This window comes from Zingiber officinale, chromosome 2B (genome assembly GCF_018446385.1).
Source record: "Zingiber officinale cultivar Zhangliang chromosome 2B, Zo_v1.1, whole genome shotgun sequence".
Classification (NCBI taxonomy): domain Eukaryota; kingdom Viridiplantae; phylum Streptophyta; class Magnoliopsida; order Zingiberales; family Zingiberaceae; genus Zingiber; species Zingiber officinale.
In genome coordinates, this window is record NC_055989.1 from 18762549 (window position 1) to 18779685 (window position 17137).

At 42.4% G+C, this 17137-nt stretch overlaps 1 non-coding gene and 2 pseudogenes across 1 annotated transcript; all 3 read left to right on the top strand.

Annotated features, from left to right (window-relative positions):
- Positions 1-1806: 1806 nt before the first annotated feature.
- On the top strand, positions 1807-1916 carry LOC122049732 (annotated as a pseudogene).
- Positions 1917-3844: 1928 nt separating this feature from the next.
- Positions 3845-4029, top strand: LOC122050040 (annotated as a pseudogene).
- A 1357-nt stretch (positions 4030-5386) lies between these two features.
- Positions 5387-5583, top strand: LOC122049912. The gene has a single exon (XR_006131155.1). It is a non-coding gene; the product is annotated as a U2 spliceosomal RNA (small nuclear RNA).
- The last annotated feature ends 11554 nt before the right edge of the window (positions 5584-17137 follow it).

A 17137-nucleotide genomic window follows, 5' to 3' on the forward strand; every position in this document is an offset into this window, starting at 1 on the left:
TAGGATGAAATCCGCATTTATATTAAAACTCGAGTTAGCTTTGGCTAATACGCCCGAGAATTAATATAAACGTGATTTTGTCCTACCTTTCCAACCATTGGAAGAATGCCTATAGTTGTACTCGATCCAACCGAGTAAACTAGGAATACTCAATCTAATTGAGTTTGTACTCACCCATGCGTTGATAGGCGGGACAAGATTGTCCCTCCGTACCCTACCAAGAGAATATGTGTTGCTCTGCTTTGGCAGATTCAACAACATCATGCGATCGAGGTAGTGGTAGGTATCACGGCATGGTAGGCATTTTGAGTTGTCGTGATTTAGATCTAATCTAAATGATGTTGTATCATATACATGAAATAGATCTAATCTAATCGATAGAGTGCATCTTGTACACGATGTAGATCTAATCTAATCGTAAGGGTGCATCTTGTGCACGATTTAGATCTAATCTTAATCGCTAGGCACTAATTAATTACTTAATTAAACATGCATCATATACACAAGTAATTAACTAAGTTTTGTGATTAGTCATGGGGTATATAATATATGTATTTTGGGTGTTTAGGATTTACAATTTAAAGGAATAAATTTTAAAAAAAATTGAGATGCTTGGATCAATTCTAGGCGCGTGAATTGTTCTGCAGCGAATGATCCTTGTAAATTTCTCATGAAGGAGATCAATGATCATAAGCAAAGGAAACCGGAAATCTCCATGTTTCAGGAGATACATTCTCTCGTGAAACATAGAACAAACACACTATTGTAAAACAACAAATTACTACAATCAAAGTTAACTGCGAAATTAAATCATTACTCGTTCAGCAAGCACGCAAGCTTTGCCCGGAGTCCCAACACCAACTGCAATTAGTTTAACTCCTGCTGCATCAAATTTGGATGAGTTTGCAGCTATCAAAAGAGAAGAGATAAACTCACCAACAAAAACATCCAAAATGCCTCATGAGTGCAACCACTGAAACACACTAATCCACACAAAAGTAGTTGATCATGTATCAATCAATCTGCTAGGACAATGAAACGGAACAGCTAACAATTGCCTAATCGAACAAACTAAGAGCAGGTGGTAATCAGATCTAGAGAAGAAAGATTTAGAAAATCAGTAGTTAGTATGAACGGGAGAAGGGAAAAAGGAAGCAATTTGATATTTCGTTTTGGTCCCAGAGATCGCTGAGGAGCAGGGCTCTCCAGTGCCCCCGCCGCGAATACACGGATACCATCAAAGGCATCCGGGGTTGCGGTCTCATTGACGCCGCTAGTAGCGACTGCGACAGAGGAACCATGCGACGCAGCTTGAAGGATCGGCATCTGAAGCCGACTAGTGACGAGCCGAGTGAATCGGGGGATCAAACCCACAGATGGCTTCGGCGGAGAATTTGATCAGCTTACGAGGGAGCGAGGCGGAGAGAGGGTGAGCGACGGAGGAGAGGTCCTGCTCGCCGACGCAGCTGCAATGGCGAAGCAACAAACCTTAACAACCTCCAGAACAAAATCTCAAGCAACAAGACTCTCCTTTCTTTTCCGCGTTCAAGGAGAAGGAGACGTGAGAAAGATCACGGTTTGCAATGTACTCTCGCCTCTTCTTAAAAAAAAAAACTCTAATGACCATTTAGACCAGGTGGAGTTGTACTCTCGCCTCTTCTTACAAACAAAAAAAAATTGTAATGACCTTTTATACTAGATGGAGTTTAGAGTTTAGGGTTTAGAATTTAGTCCCATATCGTTTGTTTTTGATTGACGGAGTGGAACTAGTGCTATAAAAGAAGAGGCTATGGCTCTAATTTATTCATATCTTTCTCAGCCTTTTGGCTAAGATCAAGTGTAGTATTTGTTCTTATCAGTTTAATATCTAATACGTGGACCATTGGTTCATTATTGATGATTATTATTCACTAATATACTTGTTCAAATTTATTCATAAGTTATTGAAACATGTCCAATTAATTAAAATTGTGTTGTATTGAACGCACATAAATAATTCCATATTAAATTGAACACCAAACTTATTTTTGAACCATTGGTTCATTTACTGCCCTATCCAGCACGCTTGGGATATGTATCGAGAGTACAATGTTGTTACCATCTCGATGATCTTGAACCAACTCCAGACAAATGCTTTGGATAAACATGCTCGCTCAGTCAAACTGATAAGTAAATTGTTCGGTCACACTGAAAGAACAAGCCAAATGAAAGGCCATGGGGAAACCCTAACCCTACGGTCTACGGAGGGCCCTAACTATAGGTGAGTAACTCGAGGGGTGATTAGCTTGCGGGTTAGATTAACAAACATGTTAAGGTGCTTTCATACTAGGAAGCAACAGAGTTGGGAAAGTTGGCAACAAAGTTCTTTAATATATTTTGCAATGGGAGAAGGAAGCACGATGGCCAAAGTAAGATTGACTTTCCACATCTCTTCCCTCCAGGCCATTTCAAGTAGATATAAAAGAAACAAAACGAGTTCAATAGGATGAACCCAGCATATCAAATGAGAACCACCAAAACCTCAAGAGTAAGATGCATGAATTGAGACTTCCTCCTCAAAATATTTGACAGTATGATTGATCATGTCTGAAAATTGAAAAGAGGGCATGCTGGCAATGGTGACTTGGTTATTGATTGGAATAGGACTTTTTACTATGAGAAAAAGTTTTCCTTTGATCTCGCACACACTAAAACAAGTAAAAAAAAATGTTAGTGCCCCAAAACTAGGGGAAGTCTTTGGCGATAGCCCTCCGACGCTGATGACGCAAAGCCTCTGCGAGTGGCGGACATGAGCACAGCCACCGGCCAAATCGGAGACAACTCCGTGGGTGTCCCTCAAGGCCTACGACGTCGGCAATTGGGGAAGTTCACGACATGGACGCTATCTTTCTATGTGTTGGCAACAGGCAACAAAATCGATCGGAGCGGCAGCAAACAAGAGCAAAAGGAAGGGGTAGCAATTTTAAACAGGAGATTTGTCATGCATTTATAACTAACTATATGCTCTGATGCCATTGTTGATACTCAATATGCATGAATCAAAATGAATTAAAATGGTAAACACTTACAACAATCTCCCGCAGATCTACAATCGACGACGATTGGATTTGCTGTCGGGAGATCAATCATAGGATCAGAAGGCTCTCCACAATTCCACGAACCAAATCCCACCGTCTCAAATGTTCTTCTCACTCTCCCGTTGTCTCTTTCTCTACACCGTGAATCAGCCCCCTCCCCCCCCCCAATGATCCTTGGACGTACCCCTTATAAAGGAAAATAACCCAAGGATATAATGGACTTTTCCATTAAGAGTAGTGGGGAACGTGGGCATGTTCCCACGTTCCCCATTTCCTATAGGATCAGCATCTGAAGCCAACTAGTGACGAGCCGAGTGAATCGAGGGATTAAACCCATAGACAGCTTCGCCGAAGAATTTGATCAGCTTACGAGGGAGCGAGGAGGAGAGAGGGTGACCGACGGAGGAGAGGTCCTGCTTGTCGACGCAGCTACAGCGGTGAAGCAACAAATCTTAACTACCTCCAGAACAAAATTTCAAGCAACAAGATTCTCCTTTCTTTTCCACGGCCAAGGAGAAGGAGACGTGAGAAAGATCACGGTTTGCAGTGTACTCTCGCCTCTTCTTAAAAAAAAAACTCTAATGGCCATTTATACCAGGTGGAGTTGTACTCTCACCTCTATTTACAAACAAAAAAAACTGTAATGATCTTTTATACTAGGTGGAGTTTAGAGTTTAGGATTTAGAATTTAGTCCCATATCGTTTGTTTTTGATTGACGGAGTGGAACTAGTGCTATAAAAGAAGAGGCTATGGCACTTTCTCATTCATACCTTTCTCGGCCTTTTGGCTAAGATCAAGTGTAGTATCTGTTCTTATTAGTTTAATATCTGATACGTGGACCATTGGTTCACTATGATGTTAAATTAAGTTTTATTTTGGGGATGGATCATTACAGTAGCTTGCTATTGGATCCTTCGCGTGTCATTACAGTAGGGGTTCGACTCACCCAACCAAGATAAATTAAATTTTTATATTAAATTAAGTTTTTTTAAAATTATTAATTATAGTGCAAGAAATTAAATCTTAAAATTTTATATATTTAAAAATAAATACAAAACACATAAAAATAATTGAATTTTTTTACTGAATTAATTATTAATGTTCGGTTAATGAATAAGAAATTTTAAAATTAGAATTGAATAAATTGATGTTTTCTTAGATTAAATTTTGAAATAATTTAATTAGGTCCTTCAATTTAATCAAAATAACTTAATTAGTGTGGTTTTTTTTAATTTGGTAAGAAAAAATGATTTTACTCCGCGAAGAAAGATAAATCACATACCAAATAACTTTCTAATAGAGAAAATTCAAGTATACTAATCCTGGGATGGTCAATCCAACCATAAAAATTTCCACCGGTCCATCAATCCAGTGTTCTTAGATCAATCGCCCATTAGAGAAAATTCATTCGTTAATTCATCGAGATTTAAACTCAATCCTTAAATATTTGGGAAATTAAAAAAAGTGCCTTACCGTGGTACTATTACACAAGAACAACCTTATTTATTGTTTGAAACTTGTTCAACTATTTATTAAATTTAATTATTTTATTTTATTTATTTAACATGTTTATAAAAAAGTTATTGATGATCATTATTCACCAACATACTTGTTCAAATTTATTCCTAAGGTATTGAAATTGTGATTATTGAACGAACAAAGATAATTCCTTATTAAATTGAACACCAATCTTATTTCTGAACAATTGGTTCATTTACCACCCTATCCAGCATGCTTGGGATATGCAACGAGGGCACAATGAAAGGGCACGCATGGGATGTGTACCGAGAGCACAATGTTGTTACCATCTCGATGATCTTGAACCAACTCCAGACCAATGCTTTGGATAAATAGGCTCGCTCAGTCAAACTGATAAATGGATCACTGAAAGAACATGCCAAATGATAGACCATGGTAAAACCCTAACCCTACAGTCTACGGAGGGCCCGAACTATAGGATAATAACTCGAGGGGTGATTAGCTTGCGGGTTAGATTAAGTAACATGTTAAGGCACTTTCATACCAGGAAGCAACAGAGTTGGGAAAGTAGTCAACAAATTTCTTTAATATATTTTGCAATGGGAGAAGGAAGCACAAAGGCCAAAGTAGAGTTGTACTCTCGCCTCTATTTATACCAGGTGGAGTTGTACTCTCGCCTCTATTTACAAACAAAAAAAACTACAATGACCTTTTATACTAGATGGAGTTTAGAGTTTAGGGTTTAGAATTTAGTCCCATATCGTTTGTTTTTGATTGACGGAGTGGAACTAGTGCTATAAAAGAAGAGGCTATGGCACTTTCTCATTCAAACCTTTCTCGGCCTTTTGGCTAAGATCAAGTGTAGTATCTGTTCTTATCAGTTTAATATCTGATACGTGGACCATTGGTTCACTATGATATTAAATTAATTTTTATTTTGGGGAGGGATCATTACAGTAGCTTGCTATTGGATCCTTCGCGTGTCATCCCTGTGTTGCACTATTGTAGGGGTTCGACGCACCCGACCAATATAAATTAAATTTTTATATTAAATTAAGTTTTTTTTTAATTTATTAATTATAGTGCAAGAAATTAAATCTTAAAATTTTATATATTTAAAAATAAATAAAAAACACATAAAAATAATTGAATTTTTTTATTGATTAAATTATTATTTTTCATTTAATGAATATGAAAATTTAAAATTAGAATTGAATAAATTGATGTTTTCTTAGATGAAATTTTGAAATAATTTAATTAAAATTTTATTAGGTTATTCAATTTAATCGAAATAACTTAATTAGTGTGGTTTTTTTTTTAAATTTGGTAAGAAAAAATGATTTTACTCCGCCCAAGAAAGATAAATCACGTACCAAACAACTTTTTAATAGGGAGGACATTTAATTAATCTGTAGGGAACAAAACAGGTAAAACACTTGTATCATCCGAATACCAATTTGGCTACATCGTGGGGTAGTGTTTAATTCAAGTTAGGCTTGAGGTTGGTGTAATGCCCGAAAATTCTCAAATCAATTTTAGAAATATTCTATGATTTTTCTAGAATTTTAGAATATTTTTATGGAATTTTTTTGGAGTAGCAGAAGTAGCAAAAATAAATAAAAAAATGTAAAACAACTTAAGCGGGAATCGAACCCGAGACCTAGTGAACCCTACGACTTATAGATAGCTTTAGTAACCATGTGGCCCCAGCAGGGGTGTGCTGAAATAAAAGAGAAACAATAATATTTATGATTGAGTTGGGGTGAAATTAATCACTTAATATAAATAGGAGATTTAAGTGGGGATTGGTTATTTTGATCAATAGTTTTCTCTCCCTCAAACCCTCACCCGCCGACCCCTCTCCCTTCCTCACCTCTCGGAGCCCAAGTCCAAGGAAGAACCTAGGGTTTCATCCCTAGGGCCATAGGAGTATCTTCCGGCAACATCAAAGGTACGAAGACGCTCCTCTCCGCGAGAAGAACGCATAGACGCGAGAAGATCGTCGAAGAGATCCCTTCTCCGGAAAACCTAGCGATTGGATTGTAAGATAAACTAGCGCGGGAGTTAAGAAACCCCTCACCTGCAGTATAAGTAGCTCTTTTCACGGTTTTATACCTTAGTTTAGTTGTATACAGATTTTCAGCACATAAGGTGTGAATTAGTGCACACCACATATTTGATAAAATGTTTAGCTCAGTTAAATGCAACATAGGCATTTTTTAATAGCTTAGATAAATGCAATAGGAGCATTTTATAGCATACTTAGCCTTGCTGCAACTTATATGGGACTACGGTCTAATGGGTGGGCTCCCACAGTCGCCTCTAGGTTCAGATAACCTAGTTCTAGATTCAGATAATCTAGTAAGAGCAAGGTAAGGTATATTAGCTACAAATCAGTATTTTACTTTCCAGTGGCACTGTACTGGACTTCAGTTGTCCTTGGGTTGGGCTCCCACAGTCGTCCCTAGGTTTAGATAACCTAGTAAACCCTACTAGAATCGGGATTTGTAACCCCGAGTTTAGTTAGGGATGCGCGCATTGCAAGTACAGTTGCCGGGCCCATCAGCAGCATGATTAGTATTTTCATCTATTTATGATAAATAGTTTTTCGAAGCTTCACAATCTAGTTAGGTGATTACAGTTCAGAATTTGTATCAGCTTAGCATTAGTTTAGTCAGCTCTTGTATCGGTTTAGTTCTATCTTGTGGATACTAGAAGACATTGCCAGGATAAGTTTTTGATTCTATGTTTTGTATGATAGTATGCCATGCCATGTTCTAACATGTTCAGTATATATTTCAAATAACATGTTTTAAAAGCATAAATTACATCGTATGCATGTTTTGTGAGGTAGATGGTTTCTTACTAAGCTCCAAGCTTACAGATGCATTTTTCCTTATACTGCAGATAGAGGCAAAGGAAAAATGGACGAGCGGAGGCTGGAGGTCAATGCGATCAAGATGTGTGTGGAAGAGGAACTTGGAATAAAGATCTTTGGGAATTAGCAAAGTTAAACTTAGCATTTACTTATGTTATCACTTTTCTGCACCTTTAGCATATCAAGTGTCAGAAGTTATAAATTGTGTGCACTAAGTTATGTTTAGATTTCTAATTACCTTGATGATAGTCGGTAAGTTATGATTTATGACCTGTCAGTAAGAGTTAGTGATTTATTAGTTGATACATCTATATTGAACACCAGATTCTGAAATGCAGTAGAAATCAGAGCTCCAATCGATCCACTGATCGATTGGAGGGTTCCCAATCGATCAGCCGATCGATTGGGAGATGACCTGTCGTGTACAGAGAGCTGGTGAGTCAATTAGCTGATCGATCAGCCATGGATCGATCAGCCGATCGATCGAGAATTTAATTTTCGTGAACAGAGAGCCTATGGATTGATCACAGGATCGATTGGCCAAGCTGGATCGATCGGTGGATCAATCAGGAAATCGCTCTCGCGAACAGAGAGCTTCTGAATCGATCATTGGATCGATTGGTCAGCCGATCGATCCAGAAATTCATCCGTGCACAGTAGCACGTTGAATCGATAACTGGATCGATCCAATAGCTCCAATCGATCAACCGATCGATTGGGATGCCTGATTTTAGCCAGAAGTGTTTAATCTCAGTTTCTGACCAAGTAGGGAGTCTAGGTCTCCTTCCCTAGCTTATGTACGACAATGAAATGGTCCTGAAACTAAGTTATAGACTGTAACAGGCATTAGCAGAAAGTTTTAATTAATAAAGTTTTCCGCACCTTATAGTTTAGCACAGCATAATGTGACGGTCCGGCCTCGCAGCCTAGTTCAGTAGGAGGCGGGTCGTTACAGTTGGTTTGTTTAAATGTTATCAAGTTCTCAATTGAATTAGTATCATGAATTCAACTTTCACTGACTAATCCTGGGATGGTCAATGATGTTACCATCTCGATGATCTTGAACTAACTCCAGACCAATGCTTTGGATAAATAGGCTCGTTCAGTCAAACTGATAAATAGATCATTGAAAGAACAGGCCAAATGAAAGACCATGGGAAAACCCTAACCCTACGGTCTACGGAGGGCCCGAACTATAGGAGAATAACTCGAGGGGTGATTAGATTGCGGGTTAGATTAACTAACATGTTAAGGCGCTTTCATACTAGGAAGCAATAGAGTTGGGAAGGTAGGCAACAAAGTTCTTTAATATATTTTGCAATGGGAGAAGGAAGCACAAAGGCCAAAGTAAGATTGACTTTCCACATCTCATCCCTCCAGGCTAATGCAAGTAGATATAAAAGAAACAAAACGAGTTCAATAGGATGAACCCAGCATATCAAACGAGAACCACCAAAACCTCAAGAGTAAGATGCATGAATTGAGACTTCCTCCTCAAAATATTTGACAGTACGATTGATCATGTCTGAAAATTGAAAAGAGGGCATGCTGGCAATGGTGACTTGGTTATTGATTGGAATAAGACTTTTTACTATGAGAAAAAGTTTTCCTTTGATCTTGCACACACTAAAACTTGCAAAAAAAAATGTTAGTGCCCAGAAACGAGGGGAAGTCTTGGGCGATAGCCCTCCGATGCTAACGACGCAAAGCCTCTGCGAGTGGCGGCCATGAGCACAGCCACCGGCCAAATCAGAGGCAAACTCCGTGGGTGTCCCTCAAGGCCTACGACGTCGCCAATTGGGGAAGTTCACAACATGGACGCTATCTTTCCATGTGTTGGCAACAGGAAACAAAATCGATCGGAGCGGCAGCAAACAAGAGCAAAAGGAAGGGGTAGCAATTTTAAACAAGAGATTTGTCATGCATTTATATCTAACTATGTGCTCTGATACCATTGTTGATACTCTAAATGCATGAATCAAAACGAATTAAAATGGTAAACACTTACAACGATCTCCCACAGATCTTCAATCGGCGACGATTGGACTAGCTGTCGGAAGAGCAATCATAGGATTGGAAAGCTCTCCATAATTCCACGAACCAAATCCCACCGTCTCAAATGTTCTCCTCACTCTCTTGTTGTCTCTTTCTCTACACCGTGAATCGTTCCCCATGATCCTTGGATGCACTCCTTATTAAGGAAAATAACCCAAGGATATAATGGACTTTTCCATTAAGAGTAGTGGGGAACATGGACATGTAAAATACCGAAAATAGGCGAATATGAATAAGGAATTTTTCCGGAATTTTTGAAAATTTTTCGGGAATTTTTCGGAGCTCGTACAGACGAGTTAACGGGGACAAAAAACGGGGTTCGGAAAAGCCTGTTTGGGCTACCCCATTTAAGCGAGGAAATGTTTATTTCTTAAATTTCTTTTTCTTTTTATTTTTGTTTTCTATTTTTCTTTATTTTCCTAAATTCCTTCGTTACTCTCCCTCGCGCACCCGAGCCCCATCCCGACGCCGCCTCCTTTCTCCTCCTTGCCCTAACCGCCGGCGGCGGTTTCTTCCTCGCCGAAGCTCTAAACCCCTCGCCAAGCTTCGCTTTCTTCTTCCTCATCCTCTGCCCCTCACGGCGACAGCATTCTCTGATCCGACAAGCCACTGCCGACCGAAGTCTTCTTCCTCTTCCTCCCTGTCCAAGCGGCAGCGACGCACGGAGCACCGCCTTTTCCCTGTGCCCTAGCGCCGGCCCGCTACCGAGCCTAGTTCTTCCTCTGCGTGCCACTGTCGAGGTTCTTCATCACCGGCACAGAGTCATTACAGCCATATCCGAGACTCCACTTGGCTGTGCCCTAGATCATCGCCGCGGAGAGGGTGGGTAGGCAACTGAGGTAGGTTGTTTGAACCTTGTCTTTGCTTTTCTACCCTTTTTGCTTATCTCTCTTGTGCTTGGTCTTCTCCACAGAGAAGACATCGATTCGGAGCAAGAGATTGCTGGGTGTCGCTCCTCCTCAGCCAAGCGTCGACAATTTACCCTCTGCCCTAGTTCTCGCCGCCACAGCCACCTAGCTTCTGTGCTGTTTGCTGCCACAGAAGAGGTAATTCTTTCGGAATATGGATGCTTCAAACGCTGCATGATACCTGTTTGTTCAAATGTCAATTAGAACTACCGATTGGTGTTTTGCTTTGGAATTTAAATAGTGCAGTGTGTGTGTTGTCTCCATTATTGATACTGTTTATTGGAGATTTAAGCTGTTGGAAATTGGTAGATTGGATTAACTTAGATTTTTAATCTAATGTTATGATTAGGGTTAAAGGCAATTAACCCTAGTTAATTGTTGGATTTAATTTTGGTAGGATTAATGCTATATGATTAGGGTTTTGCCCTAATTTAGTGTTAGAGATTTTTATTTAGCTATTTATATGAGTGTAGCTAAATAAAAATGTATATATATTGGTGACACAGGACTTTGACGCGAGAACGGGTATCTCGGAGTCAGATTTGGACTTTTCTTATCGGAGGCGGGTACTTTTGACTTATTGTCTTTGATATGCTTAGTAATGAAAATAATATGTTGCATTAATTGTGTTTCCTATTTATTTCGGTTAATCACTGCCCAATACATGTTACCTGTTTGATTGATTGTTTGATTGCATCTCGTATTGGTCTTGTACCTGATCTATCATGCTCATGGGTAGTGATATAACCACGTTTCACATGTTCAGGACCTAGGTTTGATACCTTATTGATCAGTATATCTTGATATGATTCATTCGCTTTTGTGCACATTATGATATGTCCAGAGGTTGGATTAGTATATTACCATGCTTAGTGACATGCACCATTTGCATGATCGCATGCTGTGCGATAGATTGCTCCATTATTGTCGAGCACATTGCCGCCATCACCGCTCGTGTCCCGCCAGACGCCATGGGTAGCGAGATACTGCGTGGTAGCACGCCGCTTGACTCTTCCGCTCCGCTGATCCGCCTGGGGTAGTGTGACGCAGCTGTAGCACGTTAGAGATTCCTCCCGTCATACCGGGAGTTGAGAGCATTGCGCGCCCCCATTTATGATTTGGGGTAGGAGTACGATGTACTCCGACAGCATCCCCCACTCGAACACTCATCGGAGTAGTGTTGCAGAGTGCACGGTTGTCACAGCCCACCCACTCGGTCCCACTGTTGTTGTGAGTCGTGACGTCAGGGGTGACCATGACATTGGCATCATATGCATGATGCATTTATTGTTTGTGTTTGTGTTTGTTGCACTTATATGCGCACATTGCTTGGATACCTTGATTGACATACATATGTGTCTTCTATACCTTCTGATTGCTTGTCCTTTTACCGGTCCCGTTAGTACATCTCTCCTGCCTTCTTCGGTTTGTAGTTACCTTTATCTTTATCAGGGGTCCGCATGATTAGTGCTAGGTGTTATTTCTTTACTTTGCATATCAATTGTACCTGCTGAGTGTTGGACTCACCCCGCCTCCATTGTTGTTATTTTCAGGTTGATGCTGTCAGGAGGGAGTTCCAGTCGCTAGTCCTCACTGCACGTAGTGCTGGTCCTGCAGACCTCCAGGATATGTTTGGTTTCCTTGGGTTTCTTTTTGTTCTAGACTGTTTGAACTCGTTATGTTCTGGGTTTATTTGTTTATGGACATGTTATAGATTTTTATTATATCGATGGATTTGGATTTGGTTTTTATTCTACTACATGCCTGCCTGGATGGCAGAAGAGGTGAGTTCGTCGGTTTTGAGCTTTACGAGTGTAGTTGAGTAGGGTGGATTTCGAGTCAGAGTACTATTGTTGTTTACTATTATATACTGCGTGGTTGTGACAGCCAGAGGCTGAATATAAATATAAACTGCGTGGTGATTGTTTTTATTTCTTGTTATTATTCCAGCCGCCTGTGGCTGAGGTATATGAGATGTAGAAAAGTTTCAGATTGTCCACCGTACAGGGGAGATGCTGCCGAAATTTTCTCGGACAGGGACTCCTCTGGGGGCGTGACAATTTAGTGGTATCAGAGCACAGTTTTACGATCTTTTGTTTCGTATTTTGGATTTTCAGGATTTATCTGATACCAATTTATTTGGTATCAGAGCGGGTTATGATACCTGCTTTTGGTGTTCTGGAGATTTATCGGATACCGGTTGTTGGTATTCAAGATATTTGGGTTAGCCGGGTTTGTGAGTCAAACTGGGCATTTTCGGATTTCGATATGGTTATGTTTCGGATTTCCGTTTTGGATTTATTGGATTTCCGGCGATATTCTCGTTCGGAATTTTGAGGTCATATTGGGGACTGGACAGCGACGGAACATCTCCAGACAGCAAATAGGTATGTGGTTATTTTATGATTTTTATACTGGTAGTAATATCTGTAATTTAATTTAACAGATATGAGACGATCTACACGTATTGCTGCGAGACGTGGTGCTGGACGACCACGTGGGAGGACCACGGGATCTCTGGATATGCCAGAGATACCCACTGTTAGTGAGCCTGTCAGTCAGGGACAGACTCAGGATGCAGCGGGAGCATCGGGCTCTCAAATCCCGATAGCTCCTGTAGAGATACCTATTTTGGCCACACCGACGGTATCCACGCCTACCATGTTTACAGTACCATCAGGAGTACCATTGGTGTACCCGACATCTGCTCCAGTGCAGCCTACGACGTATTCAGTGCCACCACCACTTGGATCTACAGTGTATCCTATACCAGGCACTGCACCTCTGGCTCACAAGAGCAGCTACTCCCCATCCGCACCTTTTCCTACTGCACTCCGCTGCCACCACTTTTGTTCCTCGCAAGATTCACCGACGCTTATGCTCCAGATATACAAAGAAGACGGAGTTCCTCCTCCTTATTCCGCTGACCACCGTAGTATCGCCCAAGAGTTTCCATCGGCCTCGCACCTCCCCACGTATCATCGATATTGTCGCCGCACGAGCTAGGATTCCAGACCGCCGAGTCGATGAAGACTCGCTTCACTCTTTTCCGCGGGATCTCGATCCGAGTATGGCTTTGTCGTGGATAGAGACTATGGAGCGACTTTCTTCTATATGGCTTGCTCCGAGTGGGAGAAAGCAGTGCTGGCCGCTACCATTTATGGGATGAAGCGTGGGTTACTCAGCTTCTATTATTGGTGAGCGCAACGTCACATGGACCAGTTGAGAGGCTTTTGAGAGCCGCTTTTCCACCGCCCTATCGATGGCTCGCCGATGTGATTTTATGTTCGAGGCGTAATAATCGCCGCTGACCGAGTATAATCAATTCCTCCTGTTGGCTCAGTTTGTCCAGAGTTAGTTGGAGGACGTAACTCGCATGATGCGCTTATTCAGTGATTGGATGGTTATCTCATGCATGCCTTGCCGGATTAGGGATTACATCTTACTCGATGCATTGAATCGAGCTTTGATGATAGAGTTAGCCTGCAGACAAGATATCCGACAGAAAAGAAAGCATACGGGTCGACTTCAGGTGTCCAGCAGACACAAGCATGTGACAGCCTCGAGCCACAGACGGCAGTGTCAGTACTGGGCGCCTCGTAGGCCCTCGTAAATCGTATGTCTTCTTCAGACGCTCCTGCTTCCTCGCCAGAATCCGCAACCACCTTCCGTGATACTCAAGAGCCCGATGTGGTTCCAGACCACATCACTTCAAACAAGACTGAACACCAGCTTGCTTTTATTGCAACCGCCGGACACCGAGCCGAGATTGTCACCAAGGCTCAGACACGGCCTCCTGAGGGTCGAGCAGAGGGACAGCCTAGTCAATTGTCTCGACGAGGAGGGCGGAGATTCACACCTCACAACACAAGCAGGAGCAGCCCTCCGCAGCAAAGATTTGGCATGCTTGGTCGAGTACTCCAGAGTTTCAGAAGCACCCCGAGTTTTGTTCCGTGATCTTATTATCCGACTGTGACGACTCACCCCACCAACCGCACAAGACGCCACCATCCTCTCGCCTTATCTCGCACATAGTCCAAGAATACCGCTGGCCGCCACCGGCAAAGTTACCACCTCCTCCGCCAGAGACTGGTCGTGTTCATGCGATTACCAGAGAGGATGTTACGGTACGATTTCTATTTATGCATTTACTGCTGATATTTTGATTGATACTAGTAGTTCGCATTCTTTTATATCCCGTACCTTTATGCGGAGATTGGTAGATTACCCATGATTAGGTTGCGGCGATTGACTGCCTCCCTACCGTCCGTGATACTTTAGACGCCACCCAGAGATCGAGGTTGCCCGCTAGACTTTGGCAACATGATACTTACGGTAGATCTTCTAGTATTGGAGATGGTTGAGTTTGATGTCATACTTGGCATGGATTGGTCGGTTTATCATGCTACCGCTGATTGCCGACGAGGGTGGTCACCTTCCGGCCTCCGAACCAACCCTCGTGGAGTTTCACCGCATCGAGACGACGGCATCTCGATTATTTCGGTGATTTAGCGAAGTTGCTGTCTCACGGCTGTCATGGTTTTCGTTGTCGCTGATCAAGGACAGTAGTAGTTCGCAGATCTCCGACGCCTCGTAGTCCGTGAGTACCCGATGTATTTCCAGGAGCTACCGTGTTTGCCTCCCGAAGGCCGGAGTTCGCTATTGAGCTGATTCCGGAACCGCTACCGACATCGAAAGCTCCGTATCGTATGGCAACGAAAGAGTTGAACGAGTGAAGGTTCAACTCCGGGAGCTTTTAGACAGGGATTTATTCGCCCTAGTGTTTCACCATGGGGTTCTCCGGATTATTTGTCAAGAAAAGGATGGTACTATGAGGTTGTGTATTGACTACAGGCAACTGAATCAGTGACCATCGTAAATAAATATCCATTACCACGGATCGAGGATTTGTTTGATCACCTCAGAGGTCAGTGTATTCTAAGATTGATCCGCGATCCGGTATCATCGCTGAGAGTCGAGATTCCGATATCCGAAGATGATTCCGCACTCATACTCATTATGAGTTTTGTAATGCCGCTTGGCTTACCAATGCTCCAATGTGTTTATGGACTTGATGAATCGAGTATTTTCGGAGTATCTGGACAATTTGTTATCGTTTTCATTGATGACATATTGGTCTACTCGCTTAGAGGAGGAGCATGCAGATCTTCGCACAGTCTTGGAGATTCTTCGACGACATCACCAGACGCCAAGTTCAAAGTGTGCATTTTGGCTATCCTCACCGGTTTTCTCGGGACACGTGGTTTCTAGCAGAGGTATTTCGTTGATCCTCGAAGATCGAGGTCCACCGGGGGAGCACCAAGTCCGCCAGAGATCCGCAGCTCGATTGGCGGATATTACCGACGCTTTGTCGAGGGCTTCTCGCATATTGCTATGACACGCCTTACCAGGAAAGGCGTGAAGTTCATATGGTCCGAGGATTGCGAGACCAGCTTTCAGGAGCTGAAGCGGAGATTAGTGTCGGCTCCAGTTTTGGTTTTACCTTCTGGAGAGGATGGATTTGTACTCTACACCGACGCGTCTCTACAGGGTTTGGGCGCTGTTCTGATGCAGCACGGCAGAGTAGTCTCTTATGCTTCTCGTCAGTTGAAGGAGCATGAGAAGAACTACCCAGTTCATGACTTGGAGTTAGCTGCCATCATCTTTGCTCTGAAGCTTTGGCGTCATCATTTATACGGTATCACATTTGAGATTCTCACTGATCATAAGAGTCTCAAATATATTTTCACTCAGAAGGAGCTTAATCTCCGACAGAGGAGATGGATGGAGTTCCTGAAGGACTACGATTGTACCATTAGCTATCACCCGGGGAAAGCTAATGTGGTTGCAGATGCACTCAGTAGGAAGTCCAGAGGGACTTTGGCTTGCCACCGGACTTCAGTCACGGACTTGATTCAGAGTTTCTCGGAGTTAGATCTTGAGGAGCAGGGACCGACAGAGCAGGGTATTCTTGTTACCATGGTTGCTCAGTCGTCGATCAGGACGAGGATCCGAGAGGCACAGGCTAGTGATCAGCATTTGCAGTTTATTAGCAGTCAGATAGCTTCCGGGCAGCAGACCGAGTTTACACGAGACGAGGAGGGTATTATATTCTTCCGAGGCAGATTATGCGTACCTCAGTCTCATCCGGTCTTACAGGAACTATTACAGGAGGCACATCGTTCTCGATTTGCGATCCATCCAGGCGGAACCCGTATGTATCGAGACTTGAGGCGTTCCTATTGGTGGAACGGCATGAAGAAAGACATCGCGGATTTCGTAGCTAGGTGTCTTGTTTGTCAGCAGGTGAAGGCTGAGCACCAGAGACCTGCAGGGTTACTTCAGCGGATTCCTATTCCTGAGTGGAAGTGGGATCACATTACCATGGACTTTGTGGTAGGGTTGCCGAGGACACGACGAGGCCATGACGCGATTTGGGTAATCGTTGATCGATTAACCAAATCCGCGCACTTCTTAGCGATTCGGAGGACTGATCCCCTGGATCGATTGGCAGATCTGTATTGCCGAGAGATTATCAGATTACATGGTGTTCCATTGAGTATCATTTCGGATAGAGATCCACGGTTCACGTCTCGTTTCTGGCAGAGTCTGCAGCAGGCCTTGGGCACACAGCTCCGTTTCAGTACAGCTTTCCATCCGCAGACAGATGGACAGTCAGAGCGGACTATTCAGACTCTTGAGGATCTGCTGAGGTCATGTGTTATGGATTTTGGAGGCA